Consider the following 24745-nt stretch of genomic DNA (forward strand, 5'->3'; position numbering starts at 1 on the left):
TTCTGGAGGGCGGGCTGGCCCGGGGTCTCCCTGTGGTGCATCTTTGCACCCTGGCTGTGAGCAGCAGCTTGCTTCCTGAGATGTAAGCCTTCGTCAGTCAAGCTGCTGCATATGCCATCTCAAACTCTGCCCTGCACCCCATGGCCAGGCTGCTCCACAGCAAATCGTCTGTAATTCCTTCTTGATCCGAGGCTTTTAAGTCTCCTGGTTATTACATTCTGTAATCTGCTAGAAGCGGTACACACAACAACGTCCACCGGTAGGAGGACTGGGGCTCACAAGAAGGGAGTGGGCGTGTACCTCTGGGACACGCCCTGCCTCACGGGCAGGTTCGAGCTCTTCAGTTCAAAACAACCTTTGGCCGAGACATGACCCATGAGGCATTGCTGGTTTGCATTGATGGATACTTGGGTGTGTTTACATTGGCTGCAATAGGTAATTTACAAATGATTGTGCCTTTCCTTTAACCAGCCACCAGCCCAAATACACCGCTTCTACTCTTTAAACAACACCCCCTGCCCCGCCCCCTCCCCCCCCTCTTTCCGCCAGCCTTCAAAGAACTTCAGTGGCCCCCGCTGGTCGTCACCCCCTGATAGCCCTGCAGAGACGGCCATCCCGCCGCCTTCAAAGGCCTGAGCGCTCGCGTTTGACTCCCAGGTGCGTGAGCGCGTCGCTCATCCAGTCCAGGTTGTTCTTTTCATTCCGGTATTTATAGATCTGGATTTAGTGGGACACGCGGAACCAGAACGGAAAGGTAAAGCTTTAAATCAGTTACCGTAGGTGGGCCGTTGTGATCTATCACACACACACCAAGCCCTGCCCAGTTTCAAAGGGCTGAGTGGTGTGCTACTCCAGTTCAGGTTTTTCGTTGAGTTTTTGGACTTGTAGTCTTATTATTTATTCCGGAACAAAACGGGGCTACGAGTTCCAGAATCCGAAGGGAAAGGCCTGGAGCAGAGCAGCACGCCACGCACGGACCTGGGATACCTGGCAGCAATGGACACTGTTACGTTCTGGGGCTCTGCTATGCAGCAGGTGCTGGGGGCATGTTGGTGCGCGCCACGTGCGTGTGGGGCCTAGCGCGGGCAGCGCGCAATAAACACACGGACCCAGTGTCTTAGTCCGGCGCGAACTGCCTCTCGTTCGCCCGCCCCTTTATTTTATACCTGCGCGCTCACGTCCGCCGACGTGAACGCAAACTACGCGTTCTCGCTAGAGCGCTAACTGTAACATCCCTCTCCAAGTTAGTCCTTGACAACAGTTCAAACTTTAATTTGCGGCGCCACTTACTTGGCATGCAAAGTCTCGCAATCGGCTGCTGAGCCTGGGGTTTTCTCTTAGCCCATATCTCGCGGTCCCCCAAGGAGTCGGGGCTTGACCATATACAGTAACTCAGTGACAACACCACAAATGGACACCACACTAGATTTATATCAAAAATAGTGATCTTTTATATAAGGACTTCGCACATGACCAAATAACGACAAAAATGACAGTTTGGTGTTTAATCGATTGAATTTTCTCTCCTAATGAATGATGGGGACAGTACTGAAGTGGTTCACATGCATTTAATTTAGATAAAGATTTAAAACATTCCTGAGTCTGTGGTTGTTAGAATTGGGGATCTCTGGTTGGCACAGGTAGGTACTTGTGACAAGCAGGGACCCTCTCCTCTAGTCAGGGTAAGGGGGTACACTCCTAAAATAACCCCTGCTCACCCTCTAGGTAGCTTGGCGCGAGCAGACAAGGCTTATCTCAGAGCGTTATAGGTTAAGCATTTGTGGGTTGTTGGTGCGACCCCTTGTTCTGGTCCGCTGTCCGGGCGCTCGGCATTGCCCGGACCGGCCCCTGGGTTACCCTGCGAGACGGGGCTAGGCACACTCGCTGGGAGGACCCCTGGGTCAGGCTCTTCACCAACAACTGTAGCTTCATGGTCAACCGCGGGCCTCCTCACCACCTTGAACCATGATATGTTTCGGGTGACCAGCTCGCCTCCCCGGCGTGCTGTCACCATGGTCCCCTGCCGGTCGACTACTCTCCAGTAGCCCTGTTCATACCGAGTCTTGAACTTTCCTCCGGGTCGCCGCTCTCTTAGAACCACCATATCCCCTGCGTGGATCTCCCTGGGCACCGCCCTTCGCGCTTTGCTGACTTTGTCGTTGCGCTCCTGGCGCCTCCGGAACGCACTCTCCGCGTCGAACGGCGGGGCTGTCCAGCCTGGGGCGACTGGTAGCCCGTCCCGGCGAGCCCCTTTGAACATCAGGGCCCAAGGTGCTTGACGAGTGGAGCAGTGGGGAGTGCTGCGGTACTCCCCCAGAAACCGCTGCAGTTCTTGTTCTGGGTCTGATTGTTCAGATACGGCGATGCGCAGTATTTTGTTGATGGTGCGCATGAGCCTCTCTACCTCTCCATTGGCCTGTGGCCACTGCGGGGTGATGCGCCGATGGCGGGTGCCATGTGACTTTAGGAGCTCTCCGAACTAGTGTCCTTGAAACGGGGGCCCGTTGTCACTCCGCAGTTCCTCGGGGCACGCGAACATCCCAAATACTTTTTCCAGGGCGGGGCCCACATGCGCGAAGGCTGTGGACGGCAACGCCTCAGCTAGTGGGTACTTCGAGTAGCTGTCAATGATCACTAGCGTGACTCGTCCGTCAGGTAGGCTTCCAAAGTCCACACTGATTTTCTCCCACGGGCCTCTCCCATGCTCCTCGGTGATGATGCCGGCGGTTGGGCTCCGCTGGTCAACTGGCATGACTGGCAGCTGCGAACTACGTCGTCTACGTAGGTGTCCATGGTCGGGAACCATACTTTCTCCCTCATCCGAGCCTTCATTCTCTCCGTTCCCTGGTGTCCTTTGTGCGCCAGTTGCGTGGCCCTTGTCCTGAGGGCGGCCGGGATGACGACTCTGGAGCCTCGTATGACGAGCCCCCCTCTAGTCACACTTAGCTCGTGACGCACTCTCCACATGTGTTGGAGGTCGTCTCTCCCTTCATGAGACCATAAGTTCGCTGCCTGGAGAAAATGCTGCCAGGTTCCCGCGAGTATGGTGTCCTTGACCTTGATTAGCACCGGGTCTTGTTCGGCCGCCTCCAAGATTTCTTCTAGCGTTAAGGCCCGGGGGCACGCCAGAGCAGCTACCATGTCTAGATGACCTTCAGCCTCCTCCTCCCCATCTGTTGGTATCGGTTTGCTATGGGTCTCGGGGTGTCGGGATAGAAAGTCTGCTGGGTTTTTGGCCCCTGGCCTGTATACCACAGTGAGGTGGTACTGTTGAAGGTTGATGGCCCATCGCTCTATTCGTGGGGGAGGATGTGACGCCGTTCTCAGAAGAGTGGCACTAGCGGCTGGTGGTCCGTCACCACCGTGAATGGGTGTCCGCACACGTACAGATGGAAGTGACGGCAGCTCCAACAAATCGCTAGTGCCTCGCGCTCAATTTGGGAATAGCGCTTCTCCGTGTCCGTGAGGGCCTTGCTGGCGTATGTCAGGGCTGCCCACTGCCCCGGTTCCTGCTCTTGCATTAGGACCGCCCCTAGCCCTACCGGACTCGCATCTACTAGGACTTCAGTCTTCTTACTCGGGTCAAAGTAGACCAGTGTGGTCTGATCCAATAGAGCTTTCTTGATTGCCTCAAACGCTTCCTCTTCTGTATCTGTCCATTGCCACATTACATCGGTTTTGGTGAGGTGCCTGAGAGGTTCGGCTATAGTGGCCAAATTCGGGATGAACCGCCCACAGTAAGTGGCCATCCCCAGGAAGCTGCGGACCTCTGCCACTGACGCCGGAGCTGCAGCTGCTTTGATGGCATGGGGCTTCCGGGGATCCACTTGGATGCCTTCTTTGGTGAAGACGTAGCCGAAGAATTCGATGGCTTGTCGAAATAGCTGGCACTTCTCCCGGTGCAGAGTGACACCATGTCCTTGCAGCCGTGATAGTGTGGCTCGGACGTGCCTGTAGTGTTTTTCCATCGTCTTGGAGTATATGAGGATGTCGTCACTCACGTTTAAGACACCAGGTAGCCCGAGCAGGATATCCTTGATGGTATTTTGGAAGATCTCTGCTGCCGAGGAGATCCCGAAATTCAGGCGTTTGTATCGCCTTAGACCTAGGTGCGCACTGAACGTAGTAATATATCGGCTTTCCTTTGCCAAGGTGAGCTGGTGGTATCCCGCGTTCAAGTCTAGTTTGGAGAACCACCGAGCTCCGTTTAGATCAGACACAATGTCATCCATAGTCGGTGTGATGTGCCTCTCGCGCTTGATGGCTTTGTTCGGAAGCCACATGTCTATGCACAAACTGATTTTCCCCGGTTGACGTGGTTTCTCGGCGATCACCATGGGTGATACCCACGGTGTGGGTCCGGTCACCTTCTCGATCACTCCTTGCTCCTCCAATCTCTGGAGTTCTTCCTCCACCAGCGGCCGTAGGTGGAACGGTATCCGCCTGTGCCTGAGGGCTGTCGGTGCCACCGCGGGGTCGATGTGAAGGTGTATCGGTGGCCTCTTAATCTTCCCTAGCCATGAGAAGAGGCCCTTAAATGTATCCAGCAGGTCTTCGGCTGCGTGTCCGCTGAGAAGGGTGTCTACCTCCTGGTCAATTACGTGAATGTCAATGACTATTTCTGAGTTTTTCTGCACTCACGGCTACCGTCATCTTCTCTTTTAGCGGTAATGGCGTGTCGCTCCCATAGGCGTAGATCTTGGCCTTGGACTGTCGGAGCTCCGGTCTCGGCCTGGGACGGTTGTACTGCTGTACGCCCATTACTGTCACGGACGCACCCGTGTCTAACACAGCGTTGACCTCTGTTCCAGCTATTAGTAGGTCGCATCGCGGCTGCGGTCGCCTGGTACTTTTCAGGGCTTTGGTGAATGATATGAAATACGTTTCTTCTCCATCCTCAGACTCTGTGCTCGAGTCCTTGTGGCCTCTAGCTTTCTCGTACCTTGGTGGCGGTTGGGATGACAGCGACGTGTGCGAGAGCTGTCTTACCAGCTTCCTCTGCGGCTTGTCCCACTTGTTCCCGCCTTTCTGCGTCTTCCTCCGGCAGACCGACGCGAAGTGGTTTTCGATTCTACAGTTTATGCACACTTTCCCTCTGGCTGGGCACGTCTTGAGCGGGTGGTCTTCGTACCCGCAGTATCCACACAGCCGGGCTTGGGCTGGGGGTCGCCGGTCTCGGGGCCTCTGTGGTCTTTCCCGCGCTTGCACCGCATCCGCCTTTTCTGTTTTCACTTCCACTTGTTTGTCTATCCCCTTTACCAGGGCCTGGTCCATTTCCTCTGCTCGTGCCGCCGACAGATCATACGTCCTGGCCAGGACTAGGATATCGTTCATCGAGATGTTGGGTCTGCGAAGTATCAGTCCACGAAGCGTCTTGCTCTGGATCCCTAGTATTAGTTGCGCCCTAATTTCCTCTTTGGCCCTGTCTCCTACGAGGTGCGTGTCCGCGAGGGCTCTTAACCGTGCATGGAAGGCATCCACTGATTCCCCTTCGCACTGCCTCGCTTGGCGTAGTTTAAAATGTTCATAGTCTGGATTGACCTGGGGGTCGAAATGCGCATTTAGAGCTGCCACTGCCGCCGCATAGTCATCCGGGTTCCCCGTGTTAGGCAGGTGTTTGAAGAGGAGGTACACTTCTTCCCCTGCGTAGTGGAGTAGGAGGGACCTCTTCACCGCCCCGTCTGTCTCCCTTGAACCAATGAAATAGTTCTCCAGTCTGCCCAGCCAGGTCTGCCATCGCGGGGCAGCTGTCGTGGGGTCAGCGACTTCGCTGAACGGGGGCAGGACCCCTGTCGGGGGGTGATAGGGCAGCGCCCTGGCTTGGTCCTGTTGTTCTGTGTCACTCATCGTGGCGCAGGAACCACGTGCTCGGTGCACCAGTACAATGGCCACTGACCCCCTTGACAAACTTGTCCACTTTTATGCTGGCGCGCCGCCTTGCTGGGCGATGCACCCTTCTGGCCTGCAGGGCTTCTGTTGCTCCGTCTGCTGGTGGTGTGGCCTCGCGACCTCCAGGCAGGTCGTGTGTGTGTCTCCGGTTACTGCAGCTGTCCTTTGGAGGAGCTACTGTGCTGGCCGTAGCCTCGGAGATCAGTGCAGGGAGGGGGTGGGGTGGGGGCCCACCTCGTCGCCAGTGTTACGTTCTGGGGCTCTGCTATGCAGCAGGTGCTGGGGGCATGTTGGTGCGCGCCACGTGCGTGTGGGGCCTAGCGCGGGCAGCGCGCAATAAACACACGGACCCAGTGTCTTAGTCGGGCGCGAACTGCCTCTCGTTCGCCCGCCCCTTTATTTTATACCGGCGCGCTCACGTGCGCCGACGTGAGCGCAAACTACACGTTCTCCCCTTGCGCTCTAGCCGAAGGCTAGAGCGCTAACTGTAACAGACACCTCAGGCCAGGCCTTTATCACCCCTGCTCTGGCCTCCATCCCTCCCTCCATCATGCCCACGAGGCTCGTCACTGTTTTTAGAGGCCGTCAGCCTGCCTACGATCCTTGCCAGATGTTCCTTATACACCCCTATTTTGACACCCCGAGTTCTTCGGTGTGGCCTCGGGGAATTCTGGCATGTCCTGAGAAAACCCACAGCTGGCATTGGAACCCCACAGACCCACACTCCGCAGCCAGCCGCCAGACGTCCCCAGCAGCCCCCAGAGCTCACCCGCAGGTACCGAAAGCTGCCCCCCCGCCACAAATCTTTGGTACTTGGCTTCTTCATCCTAATTTGGGAGCTCTAGTCCATACCTGCTGTTCAGACACCCCACTTGGTTGGAACATACCCCAAAAGCTTGGAACCAGTTCGTCCCAGCACTGATGTAACTTTTCTTCTGTAAACTCGTTCTTTACCACCGACCAGGTCCCTTTCTGAATCTTTTTTTTTCTCATATTGTGTTCTTGGTCCATTTCTTCCTCACATGCACCTCTATGGAGTGAGGGAGGGGGCGGTGTGCGCGCGCGTGGTTCTTCATGTTTACTGGATGGCGCTGCAAGTTGCCAAACAACGGACGATCTGAGGGGGTTTGGGAGATACAGAATTAATTCATCAACCTATGGTATACTCCCGTCTACTACCCACCCAGATACACGTCAGACAAGGGCTACCATGGCGTGTGGTCTCTCATCTCTCCACAATAAAAGCATACACACTAGGTGTACACTCTAGCCTGACTACAAACCCTGCACTATGACGTGACACATGATTTCATGCTATTTTACCATGTGCACATGATACGAATTGGAAAATAAACAGGAAAGAAAAGAACATCTATTTTTATTATTTTATAAAGAATACAATCACAACCACTGTTACCGGGTTAGCCAAGAATGGATAATAGTCGTTTACACATTGGTGTATATATAGCTAGCCCCTATTGTTTGTTTTTTGAGAGTGACAGAGATGTAAGAGGGAAAGGACAGAACAATTAGTGGTGAAACAGAAGAGGAATAGGACAGACCCAGAGAGAGATAGTCGCTGTACATTACATTGGTATCAGCTACACATACTGCATTAAATCCGATGCTGTACATTACATTGGCATCAGCTATGCCTTCTGCATTACATCTGACACACTGCCAGGATGCTTGAGTCCGCATGCAGGTCCACCCGTGTATCTTAGGGAGCAAACTAAAGAACATCTTTGAGACAAAATAAGGATGTCCTGTTTTTATCACAGAAGAGGGAAAAAGCACAAAATCAGTTTGCTCTGCTTTTTCTTACAGGTTTATTTTGGGACCAGAATCCCTAGGGTTTCCCATTCTGGTACCTCCGGTTATGGAATATAGAATGGAATAAAATCTGTGTGCATCGTTCTGTATAACACAAGCACCAGAAATGGTGAACATGAATTTATGTTTTCTTATGCAGCAATGAAAGTGTTATGACTCCAATCTTTGGTTTCACGTCATGATTATTATGCTAATGCTCTATAGTGGCAATAGATGGTGGCATGTGGCGCTAAACAAACAGACCTACATAAATAAAACGAGTGCGGTACTTCTCCTGTATCTGCTCCACAGTGCTTCATTATAGACTAGCGAACGCATATAGGCACTATAAATAACAGGTGTTTTTCTGGAATTTGAATTTCTGACCTGCATTTCACAGCGCTTTAGCAAGAAGAGCTTAGCACACTAACCTGACCCCAGTGAACTCATCGTCAACCTACCCACCACCAACCAAGATGGCCATATGATGGAATATACAATCCTCACCAGAAACAACACACCTGCAATTCTATGAAATATTCACTCACAGGCCCCGATGGACACTTGCCACCACCAACATCACCAATCAGCAACTCCCTGACCCACATCAACACCTCCATCACGTATGCCACTTTCTCGGATGAATGGAAACTTGCTGAAATCAACGCTATACTCGAGAAGCCTAAGCTGACCTGAATCAACTGAACACCTTCCAACCCATCTCTCTATGGTGCAATCCAGCCAAAGGGATTGAGAAAGCCATCAACAAGCAACTCACAACCCACCAGCTTCTAGACAACACCCAATCAAGATTGAAAAGGAACCCCAGCACTGAAACAGCACTCATTGTGCCCACCGATGACATTCAAACCATCCTGGACTAAGTAGAAACAGCTGTCCTCTTCCTGCTCGACCTCTCTGTGGTCTTCAACACTGTTTCCCACAACACCCATGGCATACAAGTATCCGCACTCAAATATGTCTGCTCTTGCCTCACAGGAAGAACCCAAAGAGTCAGACTGTCATGCTTCACATCAGAGACAAATAACCGGATATGTGGAGCCCCACAGGGATTGTCCCTCACCCTTTTCAGCATGTATAAGGCACCGCTCGCCAACATCTCCGATCACAAGACATCATTATCATCTCCTACGCCTAACTCATCTTCTCCTTGACAGATAAGACAACCACCAACTGATTGACCATGGTAGCAGACTGGTGGCGAACCAACTGCCTGAAACTCAACTCCGACAAGACAGAAGTACTGGTCTTCGGTAACAAGACTTCCCCATGGGACTCCACCTGATGGCCCACGCAAAAAATCTAGGAATCATCGCAGACGACACGCTCAACAGCACAAGTTAATGCAGTCATCACTTCCTGCTTTCATTTCCTAAGCATGCTGCAAAAGAACTTCAAATGGTTGCCACAGAACACCAGACAGAGTGTCGCGCAAGCACTTACGACCAGCAGGCTGGACTACAGCAACATTCTACAAAGGAATCTCCAAACAACTCCTATACAGACTTCAGACCATCGAGAACACTGACACAAGACTCAGACTCAAACTCCCATGTCACCCACATCACACTGCACCTCAAGAAGCTACACTGGCTTCCCATTCATGGCTAATTCAAACTTCTCATGCACACATACAAAGCCTTGCGCAACACATAATCAGAATAACTGAGAAGTCGCATACACTTTCAATATCCCGCCAGACACCTACTCTCTGCTTCACTTTTACTCGTGCACACTCCCCACATCCGCAAAAGCAGAGCAGGAGGTTGCTCTTTCTCCTACATTGCACCCAAAACATGGACCAACCTCCCTCAACACTTCAGGGCCTCCTCCTCACTTGAGTTCTGCAAGAAGCCGAAGACGTAACTTTTCGATTACACACCAAGAGGACCACAGATCTACCCACCCCACATGCCTAGATGTCCTCAGGGTGATTAGGGCTCAATATAGTTCGACATACCATTACATAACAACAGTGGTTCTAACATTTAGACTTCTGTGGACACCCAATCTATCTGTACTGCAATGCGGGGACCCCGCTGAATCGTTACTGGAATCTGTGGACCACCAATGAGTCATTATTGAAATCGGGGGACCCCAGCCTAAGAAATTTTGTTGATGCCAACTGCAAAACAATGCACAAAAACATGGAAACCCGCATCCATCAAACAAATACACAAATGATTACATATTTGAGTTGATTCATGTAGGAAGCTGGCTCTGTATATACTATACCAAAGTAAGGTACAGTGTGTACAGAGTCCAGTGGAACCCCAAAGGTAGGCAGAGGTAAAAGTAGATAGCACCTTACTCTCTATGTGTGCTAGTGTGGGCGAGCAGTAAGGCTTTATCAGAGGGCAGTGTTAAGCATTTATTGTACACACTCAGGCAAGAAATAATGTCACACACTCAAAGACTGAACTCAGACCAATTTCTTTGTATAAAAAAATTATTTAGTTATATTTATTTTCTAGAACCAAGCAAGCCTGGCACAGGTAAGTGTAAATGGTACTTTTCAAGCCAGGTTGACCATTACAAGCAAGCTGAATGAAAATGACTTTGTTACAGGTTTGTAAATACTTTGAATACAGATGAAATCACTGTTAGATTACTTTTGAGTACTTTACAGATTACTTTATGGATTGCTTTTTCTACTCAGTGTGATATGCCTAGATATCACACTGGGACATTTCCTAGAGAAAAGGTAAGTAATGCAATTTTTGTATATGTAATACAGACATCTTGGAGGACGGCACCTCCGTGCCCTTCAAGATGGTGCCCGGGCCGGAACAGCAGGAAGAGGAGGTTAGCGGGACAGACGTCGTGCGCCGTAAAGAAGGAAGGCTGGACACCGACACGAGAAAAGGAGGGCGCAAATTCAGGAGAGGCCGGAGTAGAGACGGAGGAGAACAACGGAGCGGCGAAAGGACGGGACAAGTGCCAGTCGGGAGAGTCGTTAGGCGAAAGGAACCGGTGGAGCCTTAGAGAGGAAGAGCCGAAGAGGGAGGTTTCCCCAACCAATACTGCCTCTGTATCCGGACGTCCCCAGGAGAAGCAGGACGCCGAGATACCCCACGCTACGGTCCCGGAGGACCGTAGTTTCAGGCAAGTGCCCTTTATTCAATTCTGGAGAAGGTTGGCTGGGAGGGGAGACAAGGGGGGATGGCCTATGTAAGTCGGGCACTAATTAGGACCGCTTCTCCACTTCACATCCCCGTTCCCTCACAGACCGTGGTGATAGCCTACTCAGGTGAAGGGTCAGCACAATATATATAGGCAAATAAGCAGTAGGACTGACCGGTGGTTGTTTTGTGTTTCTTTGCTTTCTTTAGGGGACACCAAGCCAACCAGGGAACCACCGTGTCTTTAAGCTAAGACTATTCCTTAAATCTTCAATAAATCTACAAAGGTGTTACTACATCTTTGACTCTAACAAAGCTCTGGGTTTTGGACTGAGTGGACTAAGAGGGGAATGATCTCAGGTCCTGGGAGGTCTACTTATCACAGTATATTTGCAGTTTTTCAAGTTTTCATACAAACCAACTCCACACTTAGAAGCAGTCAATGCAATCCTATGGGTGGAAATGAAGTTATCGGTTTACAGGTAAGTACTTTGTTGTGGGAGTTGGTTTTCTGGGATTTGTACCAAGGTTCCCCCAGGGTCAAGGATGCACTCTTCAAGCACCCTCAGTGGCACTAGGGTGGCCGGGTGCCGAGTGCTGAGGATCTATGTTATCCAATGGGGGATAGGGGTCCTCCGGTTGGTGGCTGCTCATGAACACAACATTGTCTTGGAAAAAATAGTTCTGAATCTAAGAGAGCTTCCAACTCTCCCACCCGTCTACCTAAAGAAATTTCAACTAAAAATAGAACCTTGTACGACAAAAACGTAAAGTCCACCATTTCAGAGGCTCAGACATAGCCTTTTGCAAAACCTGTAGCACTAAAGAAAGGGAATCTGTATGAACAGTGAAATCACCAGCCTCTTCAAAAAGAAACTCCTTAGCAGGTTCCCCACCTAGGGAACTATACGCTATAGCTGTTGACTTCTAAAAGCCCTAATAGTTGCCCACTGATATTGCAGAGGAGAAACTATGATGCCAGAAAAACGCTGTCTCAAAAATTCAAGTGCCGAGGAAGGACCCCGAGAAGTGATTGTTGAATGAATGCTGCCACTTCAGGAGAACACCCCACCATCTGCAGATGTGCCCTCTCAAGTACCATACACCAACCAGAGGCAGTCTAGAGAATGTGGAAGAGGAGTGCCCCTCAAAGGTTACAGAAATAATGGCAACATCTAATGTGCCTGCACTACCTGTTAGAGAAGAAGTTAGAGGAGAGGAGACCATTAACCGCGGTTCCAGCATGGAGGCACTAACAGAACTTACGCCTGACCATCCTGAATTTTACTTAGTACTGTTGGGATTACTGGAAGGGGAGGGAACACATACAGCAGTAACTTAGGCCCCTGGAAAGTAAGTGTCAACTCTCTATGCCTTTGGACACAGAGACTGAGGGTACAACCGAGGCAGACTGGCATCTTCCCAGGAGCAAACAAATCTACTTCTGGCATTACAAATCTCAGTTTTATCTAGTGGAAAGATCGCCTGAGAACCTGCTCAGCTGGTCTGTAGACCGATTTTCCATCCCTGGGAGGATGTACTGCACACAAAGACAGGAGATTGTTCCCTGCCCATGTACGTATTCCGTGTGCCTAGATCATTGGTGACTGCCCCTGTGAGCCTCCCTGATAATTGACACGTCTCCACCACACAGGTGTCCGGCCTGACTTGCGCACCGTGACCCCCTTCAGCTCTTTTCAATTGGAGGAAAATGCCATCTGTTCTAAGGACCATTTTCCCTGAGCTGAATTCACCAGGTTGCTACCCCCAGCCCACCCCACACACATCTGTTTCTGGGATCTCAGGTGAGAGAGTCCCTAGAAGATACCCAATGGCTAAATTGTTCTGTTCCAACCATCAGTTCAGGAAGATTTTGAAAACTGAACAATTCAGTCTTGTCTACTGAACTCAAAACAGATCACAGGACAAGATGAGGAAGGACCACCAAGAGGGAAGGCAGTTGCCTTTTGCTCTATTTACGTGGCCTACGGCTTTAATTATAGATGGAGTAAGATTACAGTCTTTAGTTTTTCTTCAGCACTCACCCTGAACTGATATATTTTCAGGTGTTTGGACAAAATATCGAATAAACATATTCTGTCTCCTTGAGCGAAAGTTCAGTATGTGAACACTGAGATAAGGGAGATGCACGAGGAGGCAATGTTGTAGGATAATGAAATCAAGTCCCAGCTCATGGGGACCCTCAGGACACAGGGTGGGTGAGATAGACTCTGGATCTCAAACATTTGTGTTCCAGAACAAAGACATGTGGACACTGGGTTGCATGTCTTTATTTTATGACGCAGCCCATGGGCTAGCCCTCCAGCAAGCTTCACTTGAGCGATGGTAAGGGAAGGAGACATTCTGAGGAGGAGCAACTTCCCCGCTGGTAACTGTGCTTCAGGGCGGGCGTTATAAAAGTTTATATTGCATGTAAACCTGTGTTCCAGTTGAGTTTAAAAATAATAGAAGCACTGTATAATACAGGCCTGGGGTTGCATAATTGCTTTTATTAAGCTGGGTTTTCTTTGTCTGCAAGGTTACGTTTTTCCTTTGCTAGTTTGGGTTTCTTTTTTGTTGGTAAATTCCGGCTCCAGGCCCTTGGTTTTTGTCCTTCCTCCCTCACTTTACTAGCATTCCCTCACTTCACCTTCTTTTCAGGTGAGTGGCCGGGTCGGATGGCTTAGTGGACTAATGCGTCCACTGTAGGGGCCTGTGTTTGACCTCATGGTCACTGGTTAAAATCCCAGCAGGTCCATTCAGCCTTTCATCCTTCTGAGGTCGATAAAATGAGTACCATTGAGTTGGGTAACAATAATGTATCTGTTATTCAGCACCAAGATACCATTTGGGATGAACGTGCGCTTTACAGATACATGTTATGTTATTCATCACATCTACTTAACCTCTAGTTCCATGGTGTGGAGGTAAAGTCCGGAGAGCTTAAAAGCCGCCCCCTGATGGCTCGTGCTCGTTTTAGCTTGCTATGGCCTGCAGTGCAAAGGGCCACGGATGGAACCCCGGCTCGTTCACCTCCATCTCTTCCTCCAGGTCTCACCTTCTCAAGTCTAACCACTACTTGCTTCTATAAAAATACCAGCTCCTCTTCCCTCTCCAGTCCCAAAGAGCGTCCTGACTAGTGGGCTGTGCCTCTGACTTGATTCATTAACTAGATAACTCCACTGGTATCCTTGCTGTGGCATATTCAAGAGCGGACAGTAGCCAGACATCCATGTACAGAAAGACCTGAAGGCCTGCCACTCAACTGCCACTCAAGTTAAGCAGTGACCTTAGCAAGACACAAAAACATGGTCGGGAAAGATTTAAGGACAAAGGGTGTATTTTTAAGTGATTGTGAGAGTCTCCTACTAGGAGATGAAGCAGGGGCCTTTCCCGACTGTTACACGAAATAACCATTTTGGAGGTCCATTGGCAGTGCCTTATTTGTAAAAATGTAAGTGCCAGGGTCTTTGTTAGGAGGCCATTGGAGCGTGCACCACCCATTGCGCCTACCAGCGCTTCCAAAGACAGCACCAATACAACTTCTACCCGTCACCCCCCGCCCCACAATTGAGACAATTCAGACGAGTCCAGGCTCCCACACCTATAAGAATGGCTAGGGCGGCAGGTAGTAGTCATAATATATATTGAATTAAAAAAACAACTGGTGTTGTGCTCTAGAAAGACCAACAGTGCCAGGCTGTCTTAAGTGCCGGTGTTTACAATTAAGTGTCGGTGCTAAGCAGGGAAACGCACTGCTCAAATTAAGCACTATTGTAACCAAGAAGCCATATCGATTAAGAAAAGGTGCAAATGACTGCAGTGTAAGCCAAGCCATGCCAAATTACAACTTGGAAACTAAACCAGACCCTGGCCTGTGATGGAATCCTCAAAACCAGAGTGGGAAGGTACCCGACTCTGTTTAGCCAAGCCATACCAACGGCAGGGTGCATGCTCCGTAACTATGTATTACATGACAGTAGATATTGCTTTAACAGAGAAACTGGCCAGCTTTCATTCTTCAGACCACACAGCAAGACTATTACTATGGCAACCAAAGCAATAAAAAAATGCTCATCGAGATTAAACACTTTTATTAATTAAAGATCAAACATTTCTGAAACAACGGAAAGGATTTCAAGAATTAAAATAGAAAGTACAGGACATATATTCGAGAGGCAATATTTACTGGTCAGCGAACATAAACAACAAATGATGAAAGTAAACTAAAGCTGCTACACAAATAAGAGGCGCTTCATTTGTCTACTGATAAACCCTATAGCTTGTGTTTGACTGAACCATTATTAGGTCTGGCGTTAGCCAAGATCTTTAGTTTCTAATAAAAATACATATACTATACATACTTGCAGGTGCTTTCAGTCAGCACACTTCATCCATTGGGCTGCTATAGTGTTATTCACTGTCTGCTTCCGCCCACCGTGACCACAACATACAGCATGGGGAAACATATATATATATGTGTATGTATGTATGTATATGTGTACATATATATATATATATATATATATATATATATATATATATATATATATATCAAACACTCTCCAAGACAAACGTCTCCACGATACGAGGAAGCAGCATAGCCAGGCACCAGCGAGTTTGTAAGTAGTCCTTACTTTAGTCAGTTCTCATAGTTCATCCTCCAACAGTGCCTTCAACAGGGTCATCTGCACCCCTGACCATGCGTGGGGGCTTAGTGCAAGAACCAGCACAGGGGCACGTGACCATCTAAAGGGCATCCCTCATGCATGTCCTGCGTGGTAGTGCTCACACTCTCTCGCCACCATCTTGGTGCTGTATTCATTTACGTTCTTTGGGCAACTTTAACCCCTTCAGTGCCCCTGACGAGCTGGACTCGTCATGGGCTGCGGTGGCGCTGTGCCCATGACGAGTCCAGCTCGTCATGAACTCCGCCCGCTAATGGAAGGCGCGGCACTGGGCGGGGAAAGGGGCGGGCATGCAAGGGGTTAAGAATCATGGGCAAAATAAATTGGCCAAATCTTCAACAATATCAGCTGATCATTACTGATCTTCGCAAAAACACAGATTCGCCATTCAGCGTGATGCATGGATCATTCACTACAAACCCACATCACTGTCCAAGGGATCTTCCTGCTGCCATATTGGCGCAACCAGGTTGTTGTGGTTTTGATGCCAAAACGCTTCTTGGGCTCGGCCAAGCCTGCAGTAGTGTTGCAATTCTTGAACAGAAGTGGGGTTCAGCTGCATGGAGTGGCCAGGAAAGATGGACTCCTGGCTCTGGTCTCAGTCTCTGGCACAGGAACTGGATCTGTAGGAGGAAGAGGAGAGAGATGTGTCAGTTGCACCAGGAGCAGCCCGCAGTGCCACAACTCGCCATTGCAAGGGAGCGTTGTAGCTAAATCTGACACTCAGACTGAGTCCCGCCCACTTTTGTGAATGCCCTCAGACCCGCCAAATAAAGGCACGTGTAAAGAAAAGCATTCCGGAGGACTGGGGAGGCAATCTGGGGTGAGAGTAAAATGGCTGCCGTGTGCGTCTTATTCAAGCGCCTGGATACCCTCTTAGGTGAAACCAACATAACACAACACACACTACACACAAAACACAACATTTTGCTTGGCAAACATGAGTACAGAAGCTTGGGACACATGGACTAACAGTGTGAAGCAGATTCCATACATAGGCAGTGCCAGCAACTCGGTACACACATACCGTGTGGGACAGCTTGGGTCACAGACAGCATAAGGTATTCAGAACATACACAGATAGCATGAGGTAGCGTGGGTCACAGGCAGCATAAGGAATTCAGAACACACACAGATAGCAAGAGGTAGCTTGGGTCACAAAGCATTAGGAATGCAGAACATATAAAGATGTGGGAGGTAGCTTGGGTCACAGACAGGATAATGAATTCAGAACATACACAGATAGTATGAGATAGCCTGGGTCACAGACAGCATAATTAATTCAGAACATACACTGATAGCTGAGGTAGCCAGGGTCACAGACAGCTTAATGTATTCAGAACATAAACAGATAGCATGAGGTAGCGTGGGTCATAGACAGCATAAGGAATTCAGAACGTAAACAGATAGTGTGAGGTAGCTTGTGTCACATAGATTGGTAGTGTTTTATGTATGTTAATTTAGGGTGCATGGGTAGCATGAGAACACAGAATAGACAGAATGTGGTAGGTGGATGCATCTAGTGTGAAGATCAAAGATGATGTTTAGGGGCTAGATGTACGACCATTCAATTTTGAGAGTCGCAAATTGCGCCAAATTGCGACTCACAATTTGAGACTCGCAAAATTTAATGTCTCAGACACTGTTTGCGATTCCTAATGGGGTCGCAAATTGCATGCCTCATTAATATTCACGAGGCAGTCGCAATTTGCGACCCCATTGGGAATGGCTCCCAGGGATGGTGGCCTGCTGGTGTCAGCAGACCACCATGTCTGTAACCGCTTTTTAAATAAAGCAGTTTTTTTTAATGCATCCCGTTTTCCTTAAAGGAAAACGGCTGCATTTAAAAAAGAAAAATGAAACTTTTCAGTTTCATTTTTTAATGCTCTTAAAAAATATTTTCCTGCTCTTAAAAAATATTTTCACACACTCTCACAAAAGGGAAGGTGTCCCCTGGGGATCCCTTCCAGTTTGTGAGTGGTTTACCACCTACTTTAAGTAGGTGGCAAACTACAAGGGTTTTGCAGCCGCAAATGCGGTTGCAAAATAATAGTACATTGCATTGACACTTGCTCTTAGGAAGGGATGCCCCTTCCTAATAGCATGAGTCACATGACTCGCAAAATAGCGTTTGTACATGCCAGGACCCTCTCTTACGGTCGCAAACGGGCCGATCTCCCGCTACCCGCAAAAAACGGTCATACATCTGGCCCTAAGTCCTTCGGGATCTTGCTCTGATCGGCCTGCAGTGCCAGCTGACTGCTTTAGCTATGTATGCTACTGCCCATAACTTAGTGGTGATAACAGTAAATCAAAATTAATGATATTTGGTTCATGAGGTGTATCCTTACTGGACAATGAATGATAATCCACTGGACGTTGTTAAGAGCTGTCACTGTCTAGAGTAACCAAGGGCAACAACTGTTTTTGGGCTTCCCATATGCATCATCAATTACCAAAGGTTATCTGTCTGGGTTATGGCTTATTATGATTTTTTAATGCCCAGAGAAAAAGAGACGTCATGTTGCTACTGAAAACATACTGCATCGGCTCTCTATGTGGCTGATCCCAGAGTTTTATCTTTTTTAGGTACAATGGAAACAAGCATTGGCATAGCCAATAGGTCTCGCCTTTGGGACCTTATAAGTGTTTAGCCATGCAACAGTTGCATAACTAAACACTTATAAGGGCCCAAAAGCGAGACCTATTGGCTATGCCAAGCGGCCGTACGGCCGCAAAAGTGAAAGTGATCGCGATAGCGATCAAACATCAAAGCGGCCGTGCGGCCGCTAAAGTGAAGCAGGGCGTGCCGAACCTGTGCATAACGGAAGAACTCTCTGTCACTAAGCTCATACTCGCGCTGAAGCGCCGCGAAGGATTTAACCGCACCTTTAACCCACAGGTCCCCCACTCTGCTGATGCCGATCGTATCCCAGCGCTCGAAGCCTTTCGTTGTCCAGAGGCTTCCCAAGCGGTCTGAGTCGAATAGAGGAGTGGCGCACGTTAAACGCTCACTCCAGCCCATCGCAACGTTAGCCGCCTTCCACACACTGACCGCAATCCTGGTAGGGCCCGTAAGGGCCCTACCAGCAGACCGCGAGTAAAGCGCTCTGTTATAGTTACCGCCGGGGAGCAGGAACTTATCCATCTCGTATGCCGGGTTCGAACCATGATTAATGGCAGACAGCTGGGAGGCCCAATAGTACCGTCTAATATCAGGAAGCGCGATGCCCCCGTCATACCAGGAAAGAGTCAGCTTGGCCAAAGCGATACGCGATCGCCTGTCCCAAACCAGTCTCCTCTGCAAACTCTCCACCTCCCTAAAGTAGGCCGCAGGAATGACATCGAAGGAGTTCTGGAGTGCATAAAGGAATCTGGGAAGGGACATCATTTTAAACAGCGCTGCGCGACCAAGCGGAGACAAGGGCAGCTTACACCACCGAGCCGTATCTGCCCTCAAACGCCGGAGTGGGGACAGGAGATTCTGCTCATAGCGGACCGCCGGGTCCAACGAAACGTACACCCCCAGGTATTTAAAGCCGGACTGAGATATTTGGAGCGGAAGCCGAGGCGGCAAGAGAGGAAGACCACCAGAGATAGGATACACACAAGATTTGGACCAGTTGATTATCAGACCCGAGTTTTTCCCGAAGGAAGTAAGGACATCAAAGAGAACATTGAGCGACTTCCGCGGTGAGGTGAGATACAAGAGAATATCATCCGCGTACAATGAAACCCGATCCTCGAAGCCCGGGGCCCACCGGAGCCCTCTAATCGAGGGCTCCCAACGGAGCCAGGCAGCGAGCGGATCCAGGGCGAGAGCAAAGAGCAGCGGGGACAACGGGCACCCCTGCCTAGTTCCCCTCCCGAGAGCGAAAGGCCGAGAAACCCGCCCATTGACAACCACCTGAGCCATTGGTCCAGCATAAAGGAGCTTCACCCAGCTAAGGAACCCCTCCCCAAAACCAAACTTCGCCAAGACGGCCCAAAGAAATGGCCATTCAATGGTATCAAAGGCCATTGTGGCGTCTAGGGAAACCAATATGGCCGGTTCAGCGAAGTACTCAGCCCTAGCGAGGACGCCGTGCAGACGCCGTAAGTTGAGAGCGGTATTACGATGTGGGATGAAGCCACATTGATCCGGATGTATCAAGTCACATATAACGCTCAGCAAGCGATTGGCGAGGACCTTAGCAAGGATTTTGGGTTCGGCATTTAGCAGGGAAATAGGCCTATATGAGGCACAGCGGTCACGTGGCTTACCCTCCTTGGGAATCACCACTATAGTAGCCAGACGTTGGTCGTCAGGAAGGGAACCCCTCTCGAGCGATTCCTGAAACATGTGACGGAGGAAAGGCGCGATTTTATCCGGGCGCAACTTATATAGTTCAATCGGCAGACCGTTGGGGCCCATAGCCTTGCCCGAGAGGAGGGAGCGAATCGCAGTAGCTATCTCTTCGACAGACAAAGGGGCATCCATCAGCTCGCGGTCCTCGACGGATAAGCCGGGCAGGGCAATATCCCGAAGCAGAAGACGAGAGTCGTCCTCATTTCTATCAGACACCGGGGAGTAAACTGCACGGAGGTGGTCAGCAAAACACTCAACAATCTCACCAGGCTCAGTCACACACACTCCATCCGACACCCGAAGCTCCGGGACCACACCATTCACTCTCTCCTTCTTGTCCAACCAGGCAATCAGCTTACCCGCCTTGTCTCCGGCGTCATACAACCTACCCTGCTGCTCCCTATACATAGTCTTGGCAGCATCAGTGACGAGAGACTTATATTCAAACTGCTTCAGGCTGAGGGCATGCAGCCCCTCCGGGGTGACACCCGCCTCCAAGGCTGCCTCCAGCCCCGATATTTCAGTCTCCAGCGTCACAACCGCCTCTCTCTTAACCCTCTTGGCCTCCACTATCTGGGACAGGGCATGCCCGCGGAGCACTGCTTTGAAAGCTTCCCACAGGGACACCGAGGACAACACCGACCCCTCATTCTCAGAAAAGTATTGATCAATCGACTTAATCAGGCTATCACGGATCTTGGGGTCTCGCAGGTACCAAGGGTTAATAGGAGCGATCCGCCCAGCGGATCGCGACCCGGTGTCAAAAAGCAACCACAGTGGGGAATGATCAGAAATACCCCTGGCCAGGTGTTTGACCTCTTGAATCCGAGTAGCCTGGGCCGCAGGCATAAGGAAATAATCCAGTCTGGAGAGACTCCCATGGGCCCCAGAGTGAAAGGTGTACTGACACTGTGTCGGATGCATTAACCTCCAACAGTCCACCAGACCGAAGGTCTCCAGGAGCCCGCCCAACCACGCCTGGGCAGCAGGGAGGGCCCTGGGCGGATTACGGTCCAGGTCACCCGAGACAACCGAATTAAAGTCCCCACCCATAAGCAAAAGACTGTCAGGAAGCCCAAGCAACATACGACCCAAGTCTGAGAAGGTGGAGTTCTGGAGGCCCGGGGGAACATAGACCGAGATCAAGGAAAGGGACTGCCCCTCCCACCTCCCAGTCAGAGCCACATAGCGCCCTCTATCGTCTGGGACCACCCTGGTGATCTCCAACGGAAGTGAAGCTCGCAAGAGAATGCCCACCCCTCTCGAACCAGTGGTGAAACCAGAGTGGGCCACAAGTCGATATCCCCCCCTGTTCATAGCCCGACAAACATTGCCAACCAGATGCGTCTCCTGTAAGAACACCACATCAGGAGTCAGACGACGCAGATATTGCAGCACAACACCCCGTTTGATACGGTCCCCCAATCCATTGACGTTCCAAGACATCAATCTCAACACGTCCCCCCCCATCCCCTCCAGTAGAGCAAGGGCCCCCTAGCAAAGAGCTCAACACCCAAGGATGAACCATAGCCAATACTTCGCCTTGAAAACAAAAAACACAAATCCAAACAACCCCACCCACCCACCAACTCCCCCCCAACTCCAACACCCCCCACCCTGCACCCCTGCGGTCCAAAAAACCACCCCAACTTGCAGTGTGCCTGTCGCCCTACAAGCCCCATTCTACGAAAAGACCCCGGAGGAGGGAAGGGACCCGTCCCCGCCCGCTCCCCACACACAACATAGTGAAACAAAATGCACAAAAGAAGTAGAACCCAGCCGAACAGTACAACATGGCAGAGTCCGGGACCATAAGTCACTCCAAAGGAGACCTGCCACCCTCGGTACCGGCAGAGGGCCCAGTCCGGTCACCCCGGTCCGGCAGCGAATCCAGCCAGTCACTCACAGTCGCAGGAGAGTCAAAAAAGGTAGTCCGATCTTCATGCTCCACTCGGAGCCTTGCAGGATAAAGCATAGAGTACTTGAGACCGAGGTCCCGGAGACGCCGCTTCACCCCCTGGAAGCCCATCCGCTGTTTCTGGACAAGTTGGGTGAAGTCCGGGAAAAAGTTAATGGACGAGTTCTCATGTCGGACCGGGCCATGGACCCGTGAGGCCTGCAGAATCGCGTCTCGATCTCTGTAATGGAAAAGTCTCGCAACGATAGGCCTCGGGGGGGCACCCGGTCGCGGCCGGCCACCTGGGACTCGATGAGCCCGCTCCACTGCGAAAAACTTACTCAGGCCAGCGGGAGCAAGATGTTCGAGGATGAGCTCCTCGACCAGGAGATCAACCGGGCGGTTATCGGAGGTCTCCGGAACGCCTATGACGCGGATGTTATTGCGGCGGGCCCGTCCCTCGAAGTCTTCCAGCCGCCGGGCCATCAGATCATTGGCCGACTTGAGATCGCCAAGAGTGGCCTGCAGGTCCGACACGTCCGTACCAAGGGAAGACGTCCGCACATCCAGCGATTGAACCCTCTTGTTGGTCTTAGAGAGATCCGCCCGGATTAGCGTAATGTCAATGGCCACCGTGTCGATTTTACGGGCCAAGGCCTCGTACTGTGTAGCGATGGTCTCTCTGATGCCCTTAATGGCGCCCATGATGTCCTGCAGGGACAGATCCGGAGAAGCGGACGGGCCACCACTGGTGTCCTCCGGGGGGACATTGGCCGTCCCGGGGGATCCTTTACCCTGAGTGTAGCGGTCCATGTTGTTCGTCTGGACCGGTCCCCCACGTAGGGATGCTTTGGTCTTACGCCTCTCGGGGTCTCCCTTGCCTCCCATGAGAACCTCGATCGCCGAAGGGGACCACCGAGGAAGCGTCGAGGTGGCACAGGCCAGGCAGACGCGTGTCGCACCACAGGCCGCAATATGGCGGAGCGAAGGGACCACCGTCAATGAGCACACTGGCAGCAGACGAAGCCACCGGCATCAAGCGAAGGCACAATGAAAGCCCAGTCGCACCAAGCAAGTCCACAGTCCAGCCCCTCAAAGACCAAAAGTGAAACCGAAAGTGATGTGACGGCCACTGGCACAGCCCCGCTGCCGTTGTTGTTCAACTACGCCCCGGCTCCACAGATCACCCTCGCATCGGGCACAGCCGTCGGGTGGGCCTCAAAAGTTCAAACCACCATAACTCCGGATTGCCAGGTCCGATTTGATTTCCGAAAGGAGTTTAGTGTTCAGCCAGCATTCGTCTCCCAGATTCCATCAACCAAGTCAGGATAGAGTCAGGATAAATTCCGAGGAGCAGCGAGGGTCCGGGGAGCCCTGTGCTCACGCGACCATCTTGGATGCGCGCTAGGCTCCTCCCACATCCTCTTTCTTAATAACAAAAGAAACATACATCGCATAAAACTAAATGTTACAAATAAAAATGTTTACATAACATATCTAAAAAAAAAACCATAACTTGTACAGATCATTACTTAACACTGATATCAATCTGAATTATTTACACACATACTCATTTAAAGCTTTAGGCTTTATAACTCTTCTGCCAAACCTTGTGATAACAGATCATTACCCATGCCACTGGTTTGTTCTGATTGAAGAGCATAATTAGAGTTGGTATGTGAATTACCTTGGATAGAATCAGATGCCGCTTTAGACCTCATTTCACCAGCTTGGAGTTCAAATGCCACACCTTGTTTAGTAGAAATCTCCTTACTAATGGTGTCATTAGGAGTGCGAGTGGTGTCAATTGGTGTGAATGTGTTATGCGAGACTTCAGGAATGGTACTTGAACTCGAACTACATTCAGGGCTTAACCACCAATAATCACCACCCCTCCCCTTTTCCTCGATATCATTGTCATTGTCTTGGTGTTGACGTCGTGCAATTGCAACCCGGTTCATATGATGAACACTGCCATCATCTAACATAACCGTATTGCGCATTACTTTAGAAATTTTTCTGGGTGAAGAAAAACGAGGCTGCAGTTTTCCCATTTTCTTCCCCTCTTTAATCGTGACCCATTGTCCCACTTGCAAGTATACGTTTTTGGTACCATGTTTGGAATCAAAATAAACCTTGTTCTTTTTTTGTGAATTCACAATGCAGTCTCTGACCTTATCGCAATCCCATACATATTTTTTACTTCTACCCATCCATGCTGGGTTAATTTTGCAATAGGGAAATCTCCCTCTCATAAGACCAAAAGGACTTTCACCACATGTATCACGCTTAGTGATCCTGTATGACCATAATAGTTTATCAAGCTCTAAATCCCAATTCTTTCTTCCTTTGCTGTCCATTTGTAAAGCACATTTAATCACTCTGTTGACCCTTTCTACAACTGAATTTCCCCTAGGATGCTACAAAGCAGTGAATTTTTGTACTATACCGGTGGCGCCAATAAACTGTTTCATTATATCTGACTAGAATTGTACACCATTATCGGTCAACCCGTCGCCAAATTTGTAGTGAAATTCGTGACACACGTTGTAGAACTTAGGATTTATTGAGTAAATACGGAGGAGTAAAATAAGGGTGCTGGTAACCACTGCTAAGCCTTCTCTATGATCATCACATTCTACGTTCTACATTATATACACATTCTACCTGATGTCGTCGTAACCTTCCACCCACAAGGTTCTAAGTAATTAAAGGAGCAGATTACTACAGTGTCCCCAGCTTTATTGCTGCAATATGGCGTGGGTCAGTGGGCATTTGTGATTTGGAGACAGCGAGGGTGTTGGGTTAGGGCATCTGTGGGAGTAGGAGGATGCAACCGGGGAAAATGATCTGCTCCAGGAAATTGAATGGGTTTTCAGGCAGGGATTTAGTGTGCTTAACCTGGATTTGATCGGCACCACTAGGGCATTGGAGTGGCAGTGTGCACCCGTAATTGCCACAATTAGTC

General features: G+C 50.2%; 1 protein-coding gene across 3 annotated transcripts in view; it reads right to left on the reverse strand.

Moving 5' to 3' along the window:
* Positions 1–24745, reverse strand: part of LOC146809377 (pleckstrin homology-like domain family A member 2) — a 154415-nt gene that overhangs the window by 88154 nt on the left and 41516 nt on the right. For 2 of the 3 annotated variants that reach the window (XR_014966419.1, XM_085616196.1), the window contains exon 2: positions 14922–16155. The gene's annotated coding sequence lies outside the window, so the exon portion shown is untranslated. Of the gene's footprint in view, positions 1–14921; positions 16156–24745 lie in introns of those variants that run through there. The other variant, XR_014966418.1, reaches the window with a different exon arrangement.

This window comes from Triturus cristatus, chromosome 7 (genome assembly GCF_964204655.1).
Source record: "Triturus cristatus chromosome 7, aTriCri1.1, whole genome shotgun sequence".
Lineage (NCBI taxonomy): Eukaryota > Metazoa > Chordata > Amphibia > Caudata > Salamandridae > Triturus > Triturus cristatus.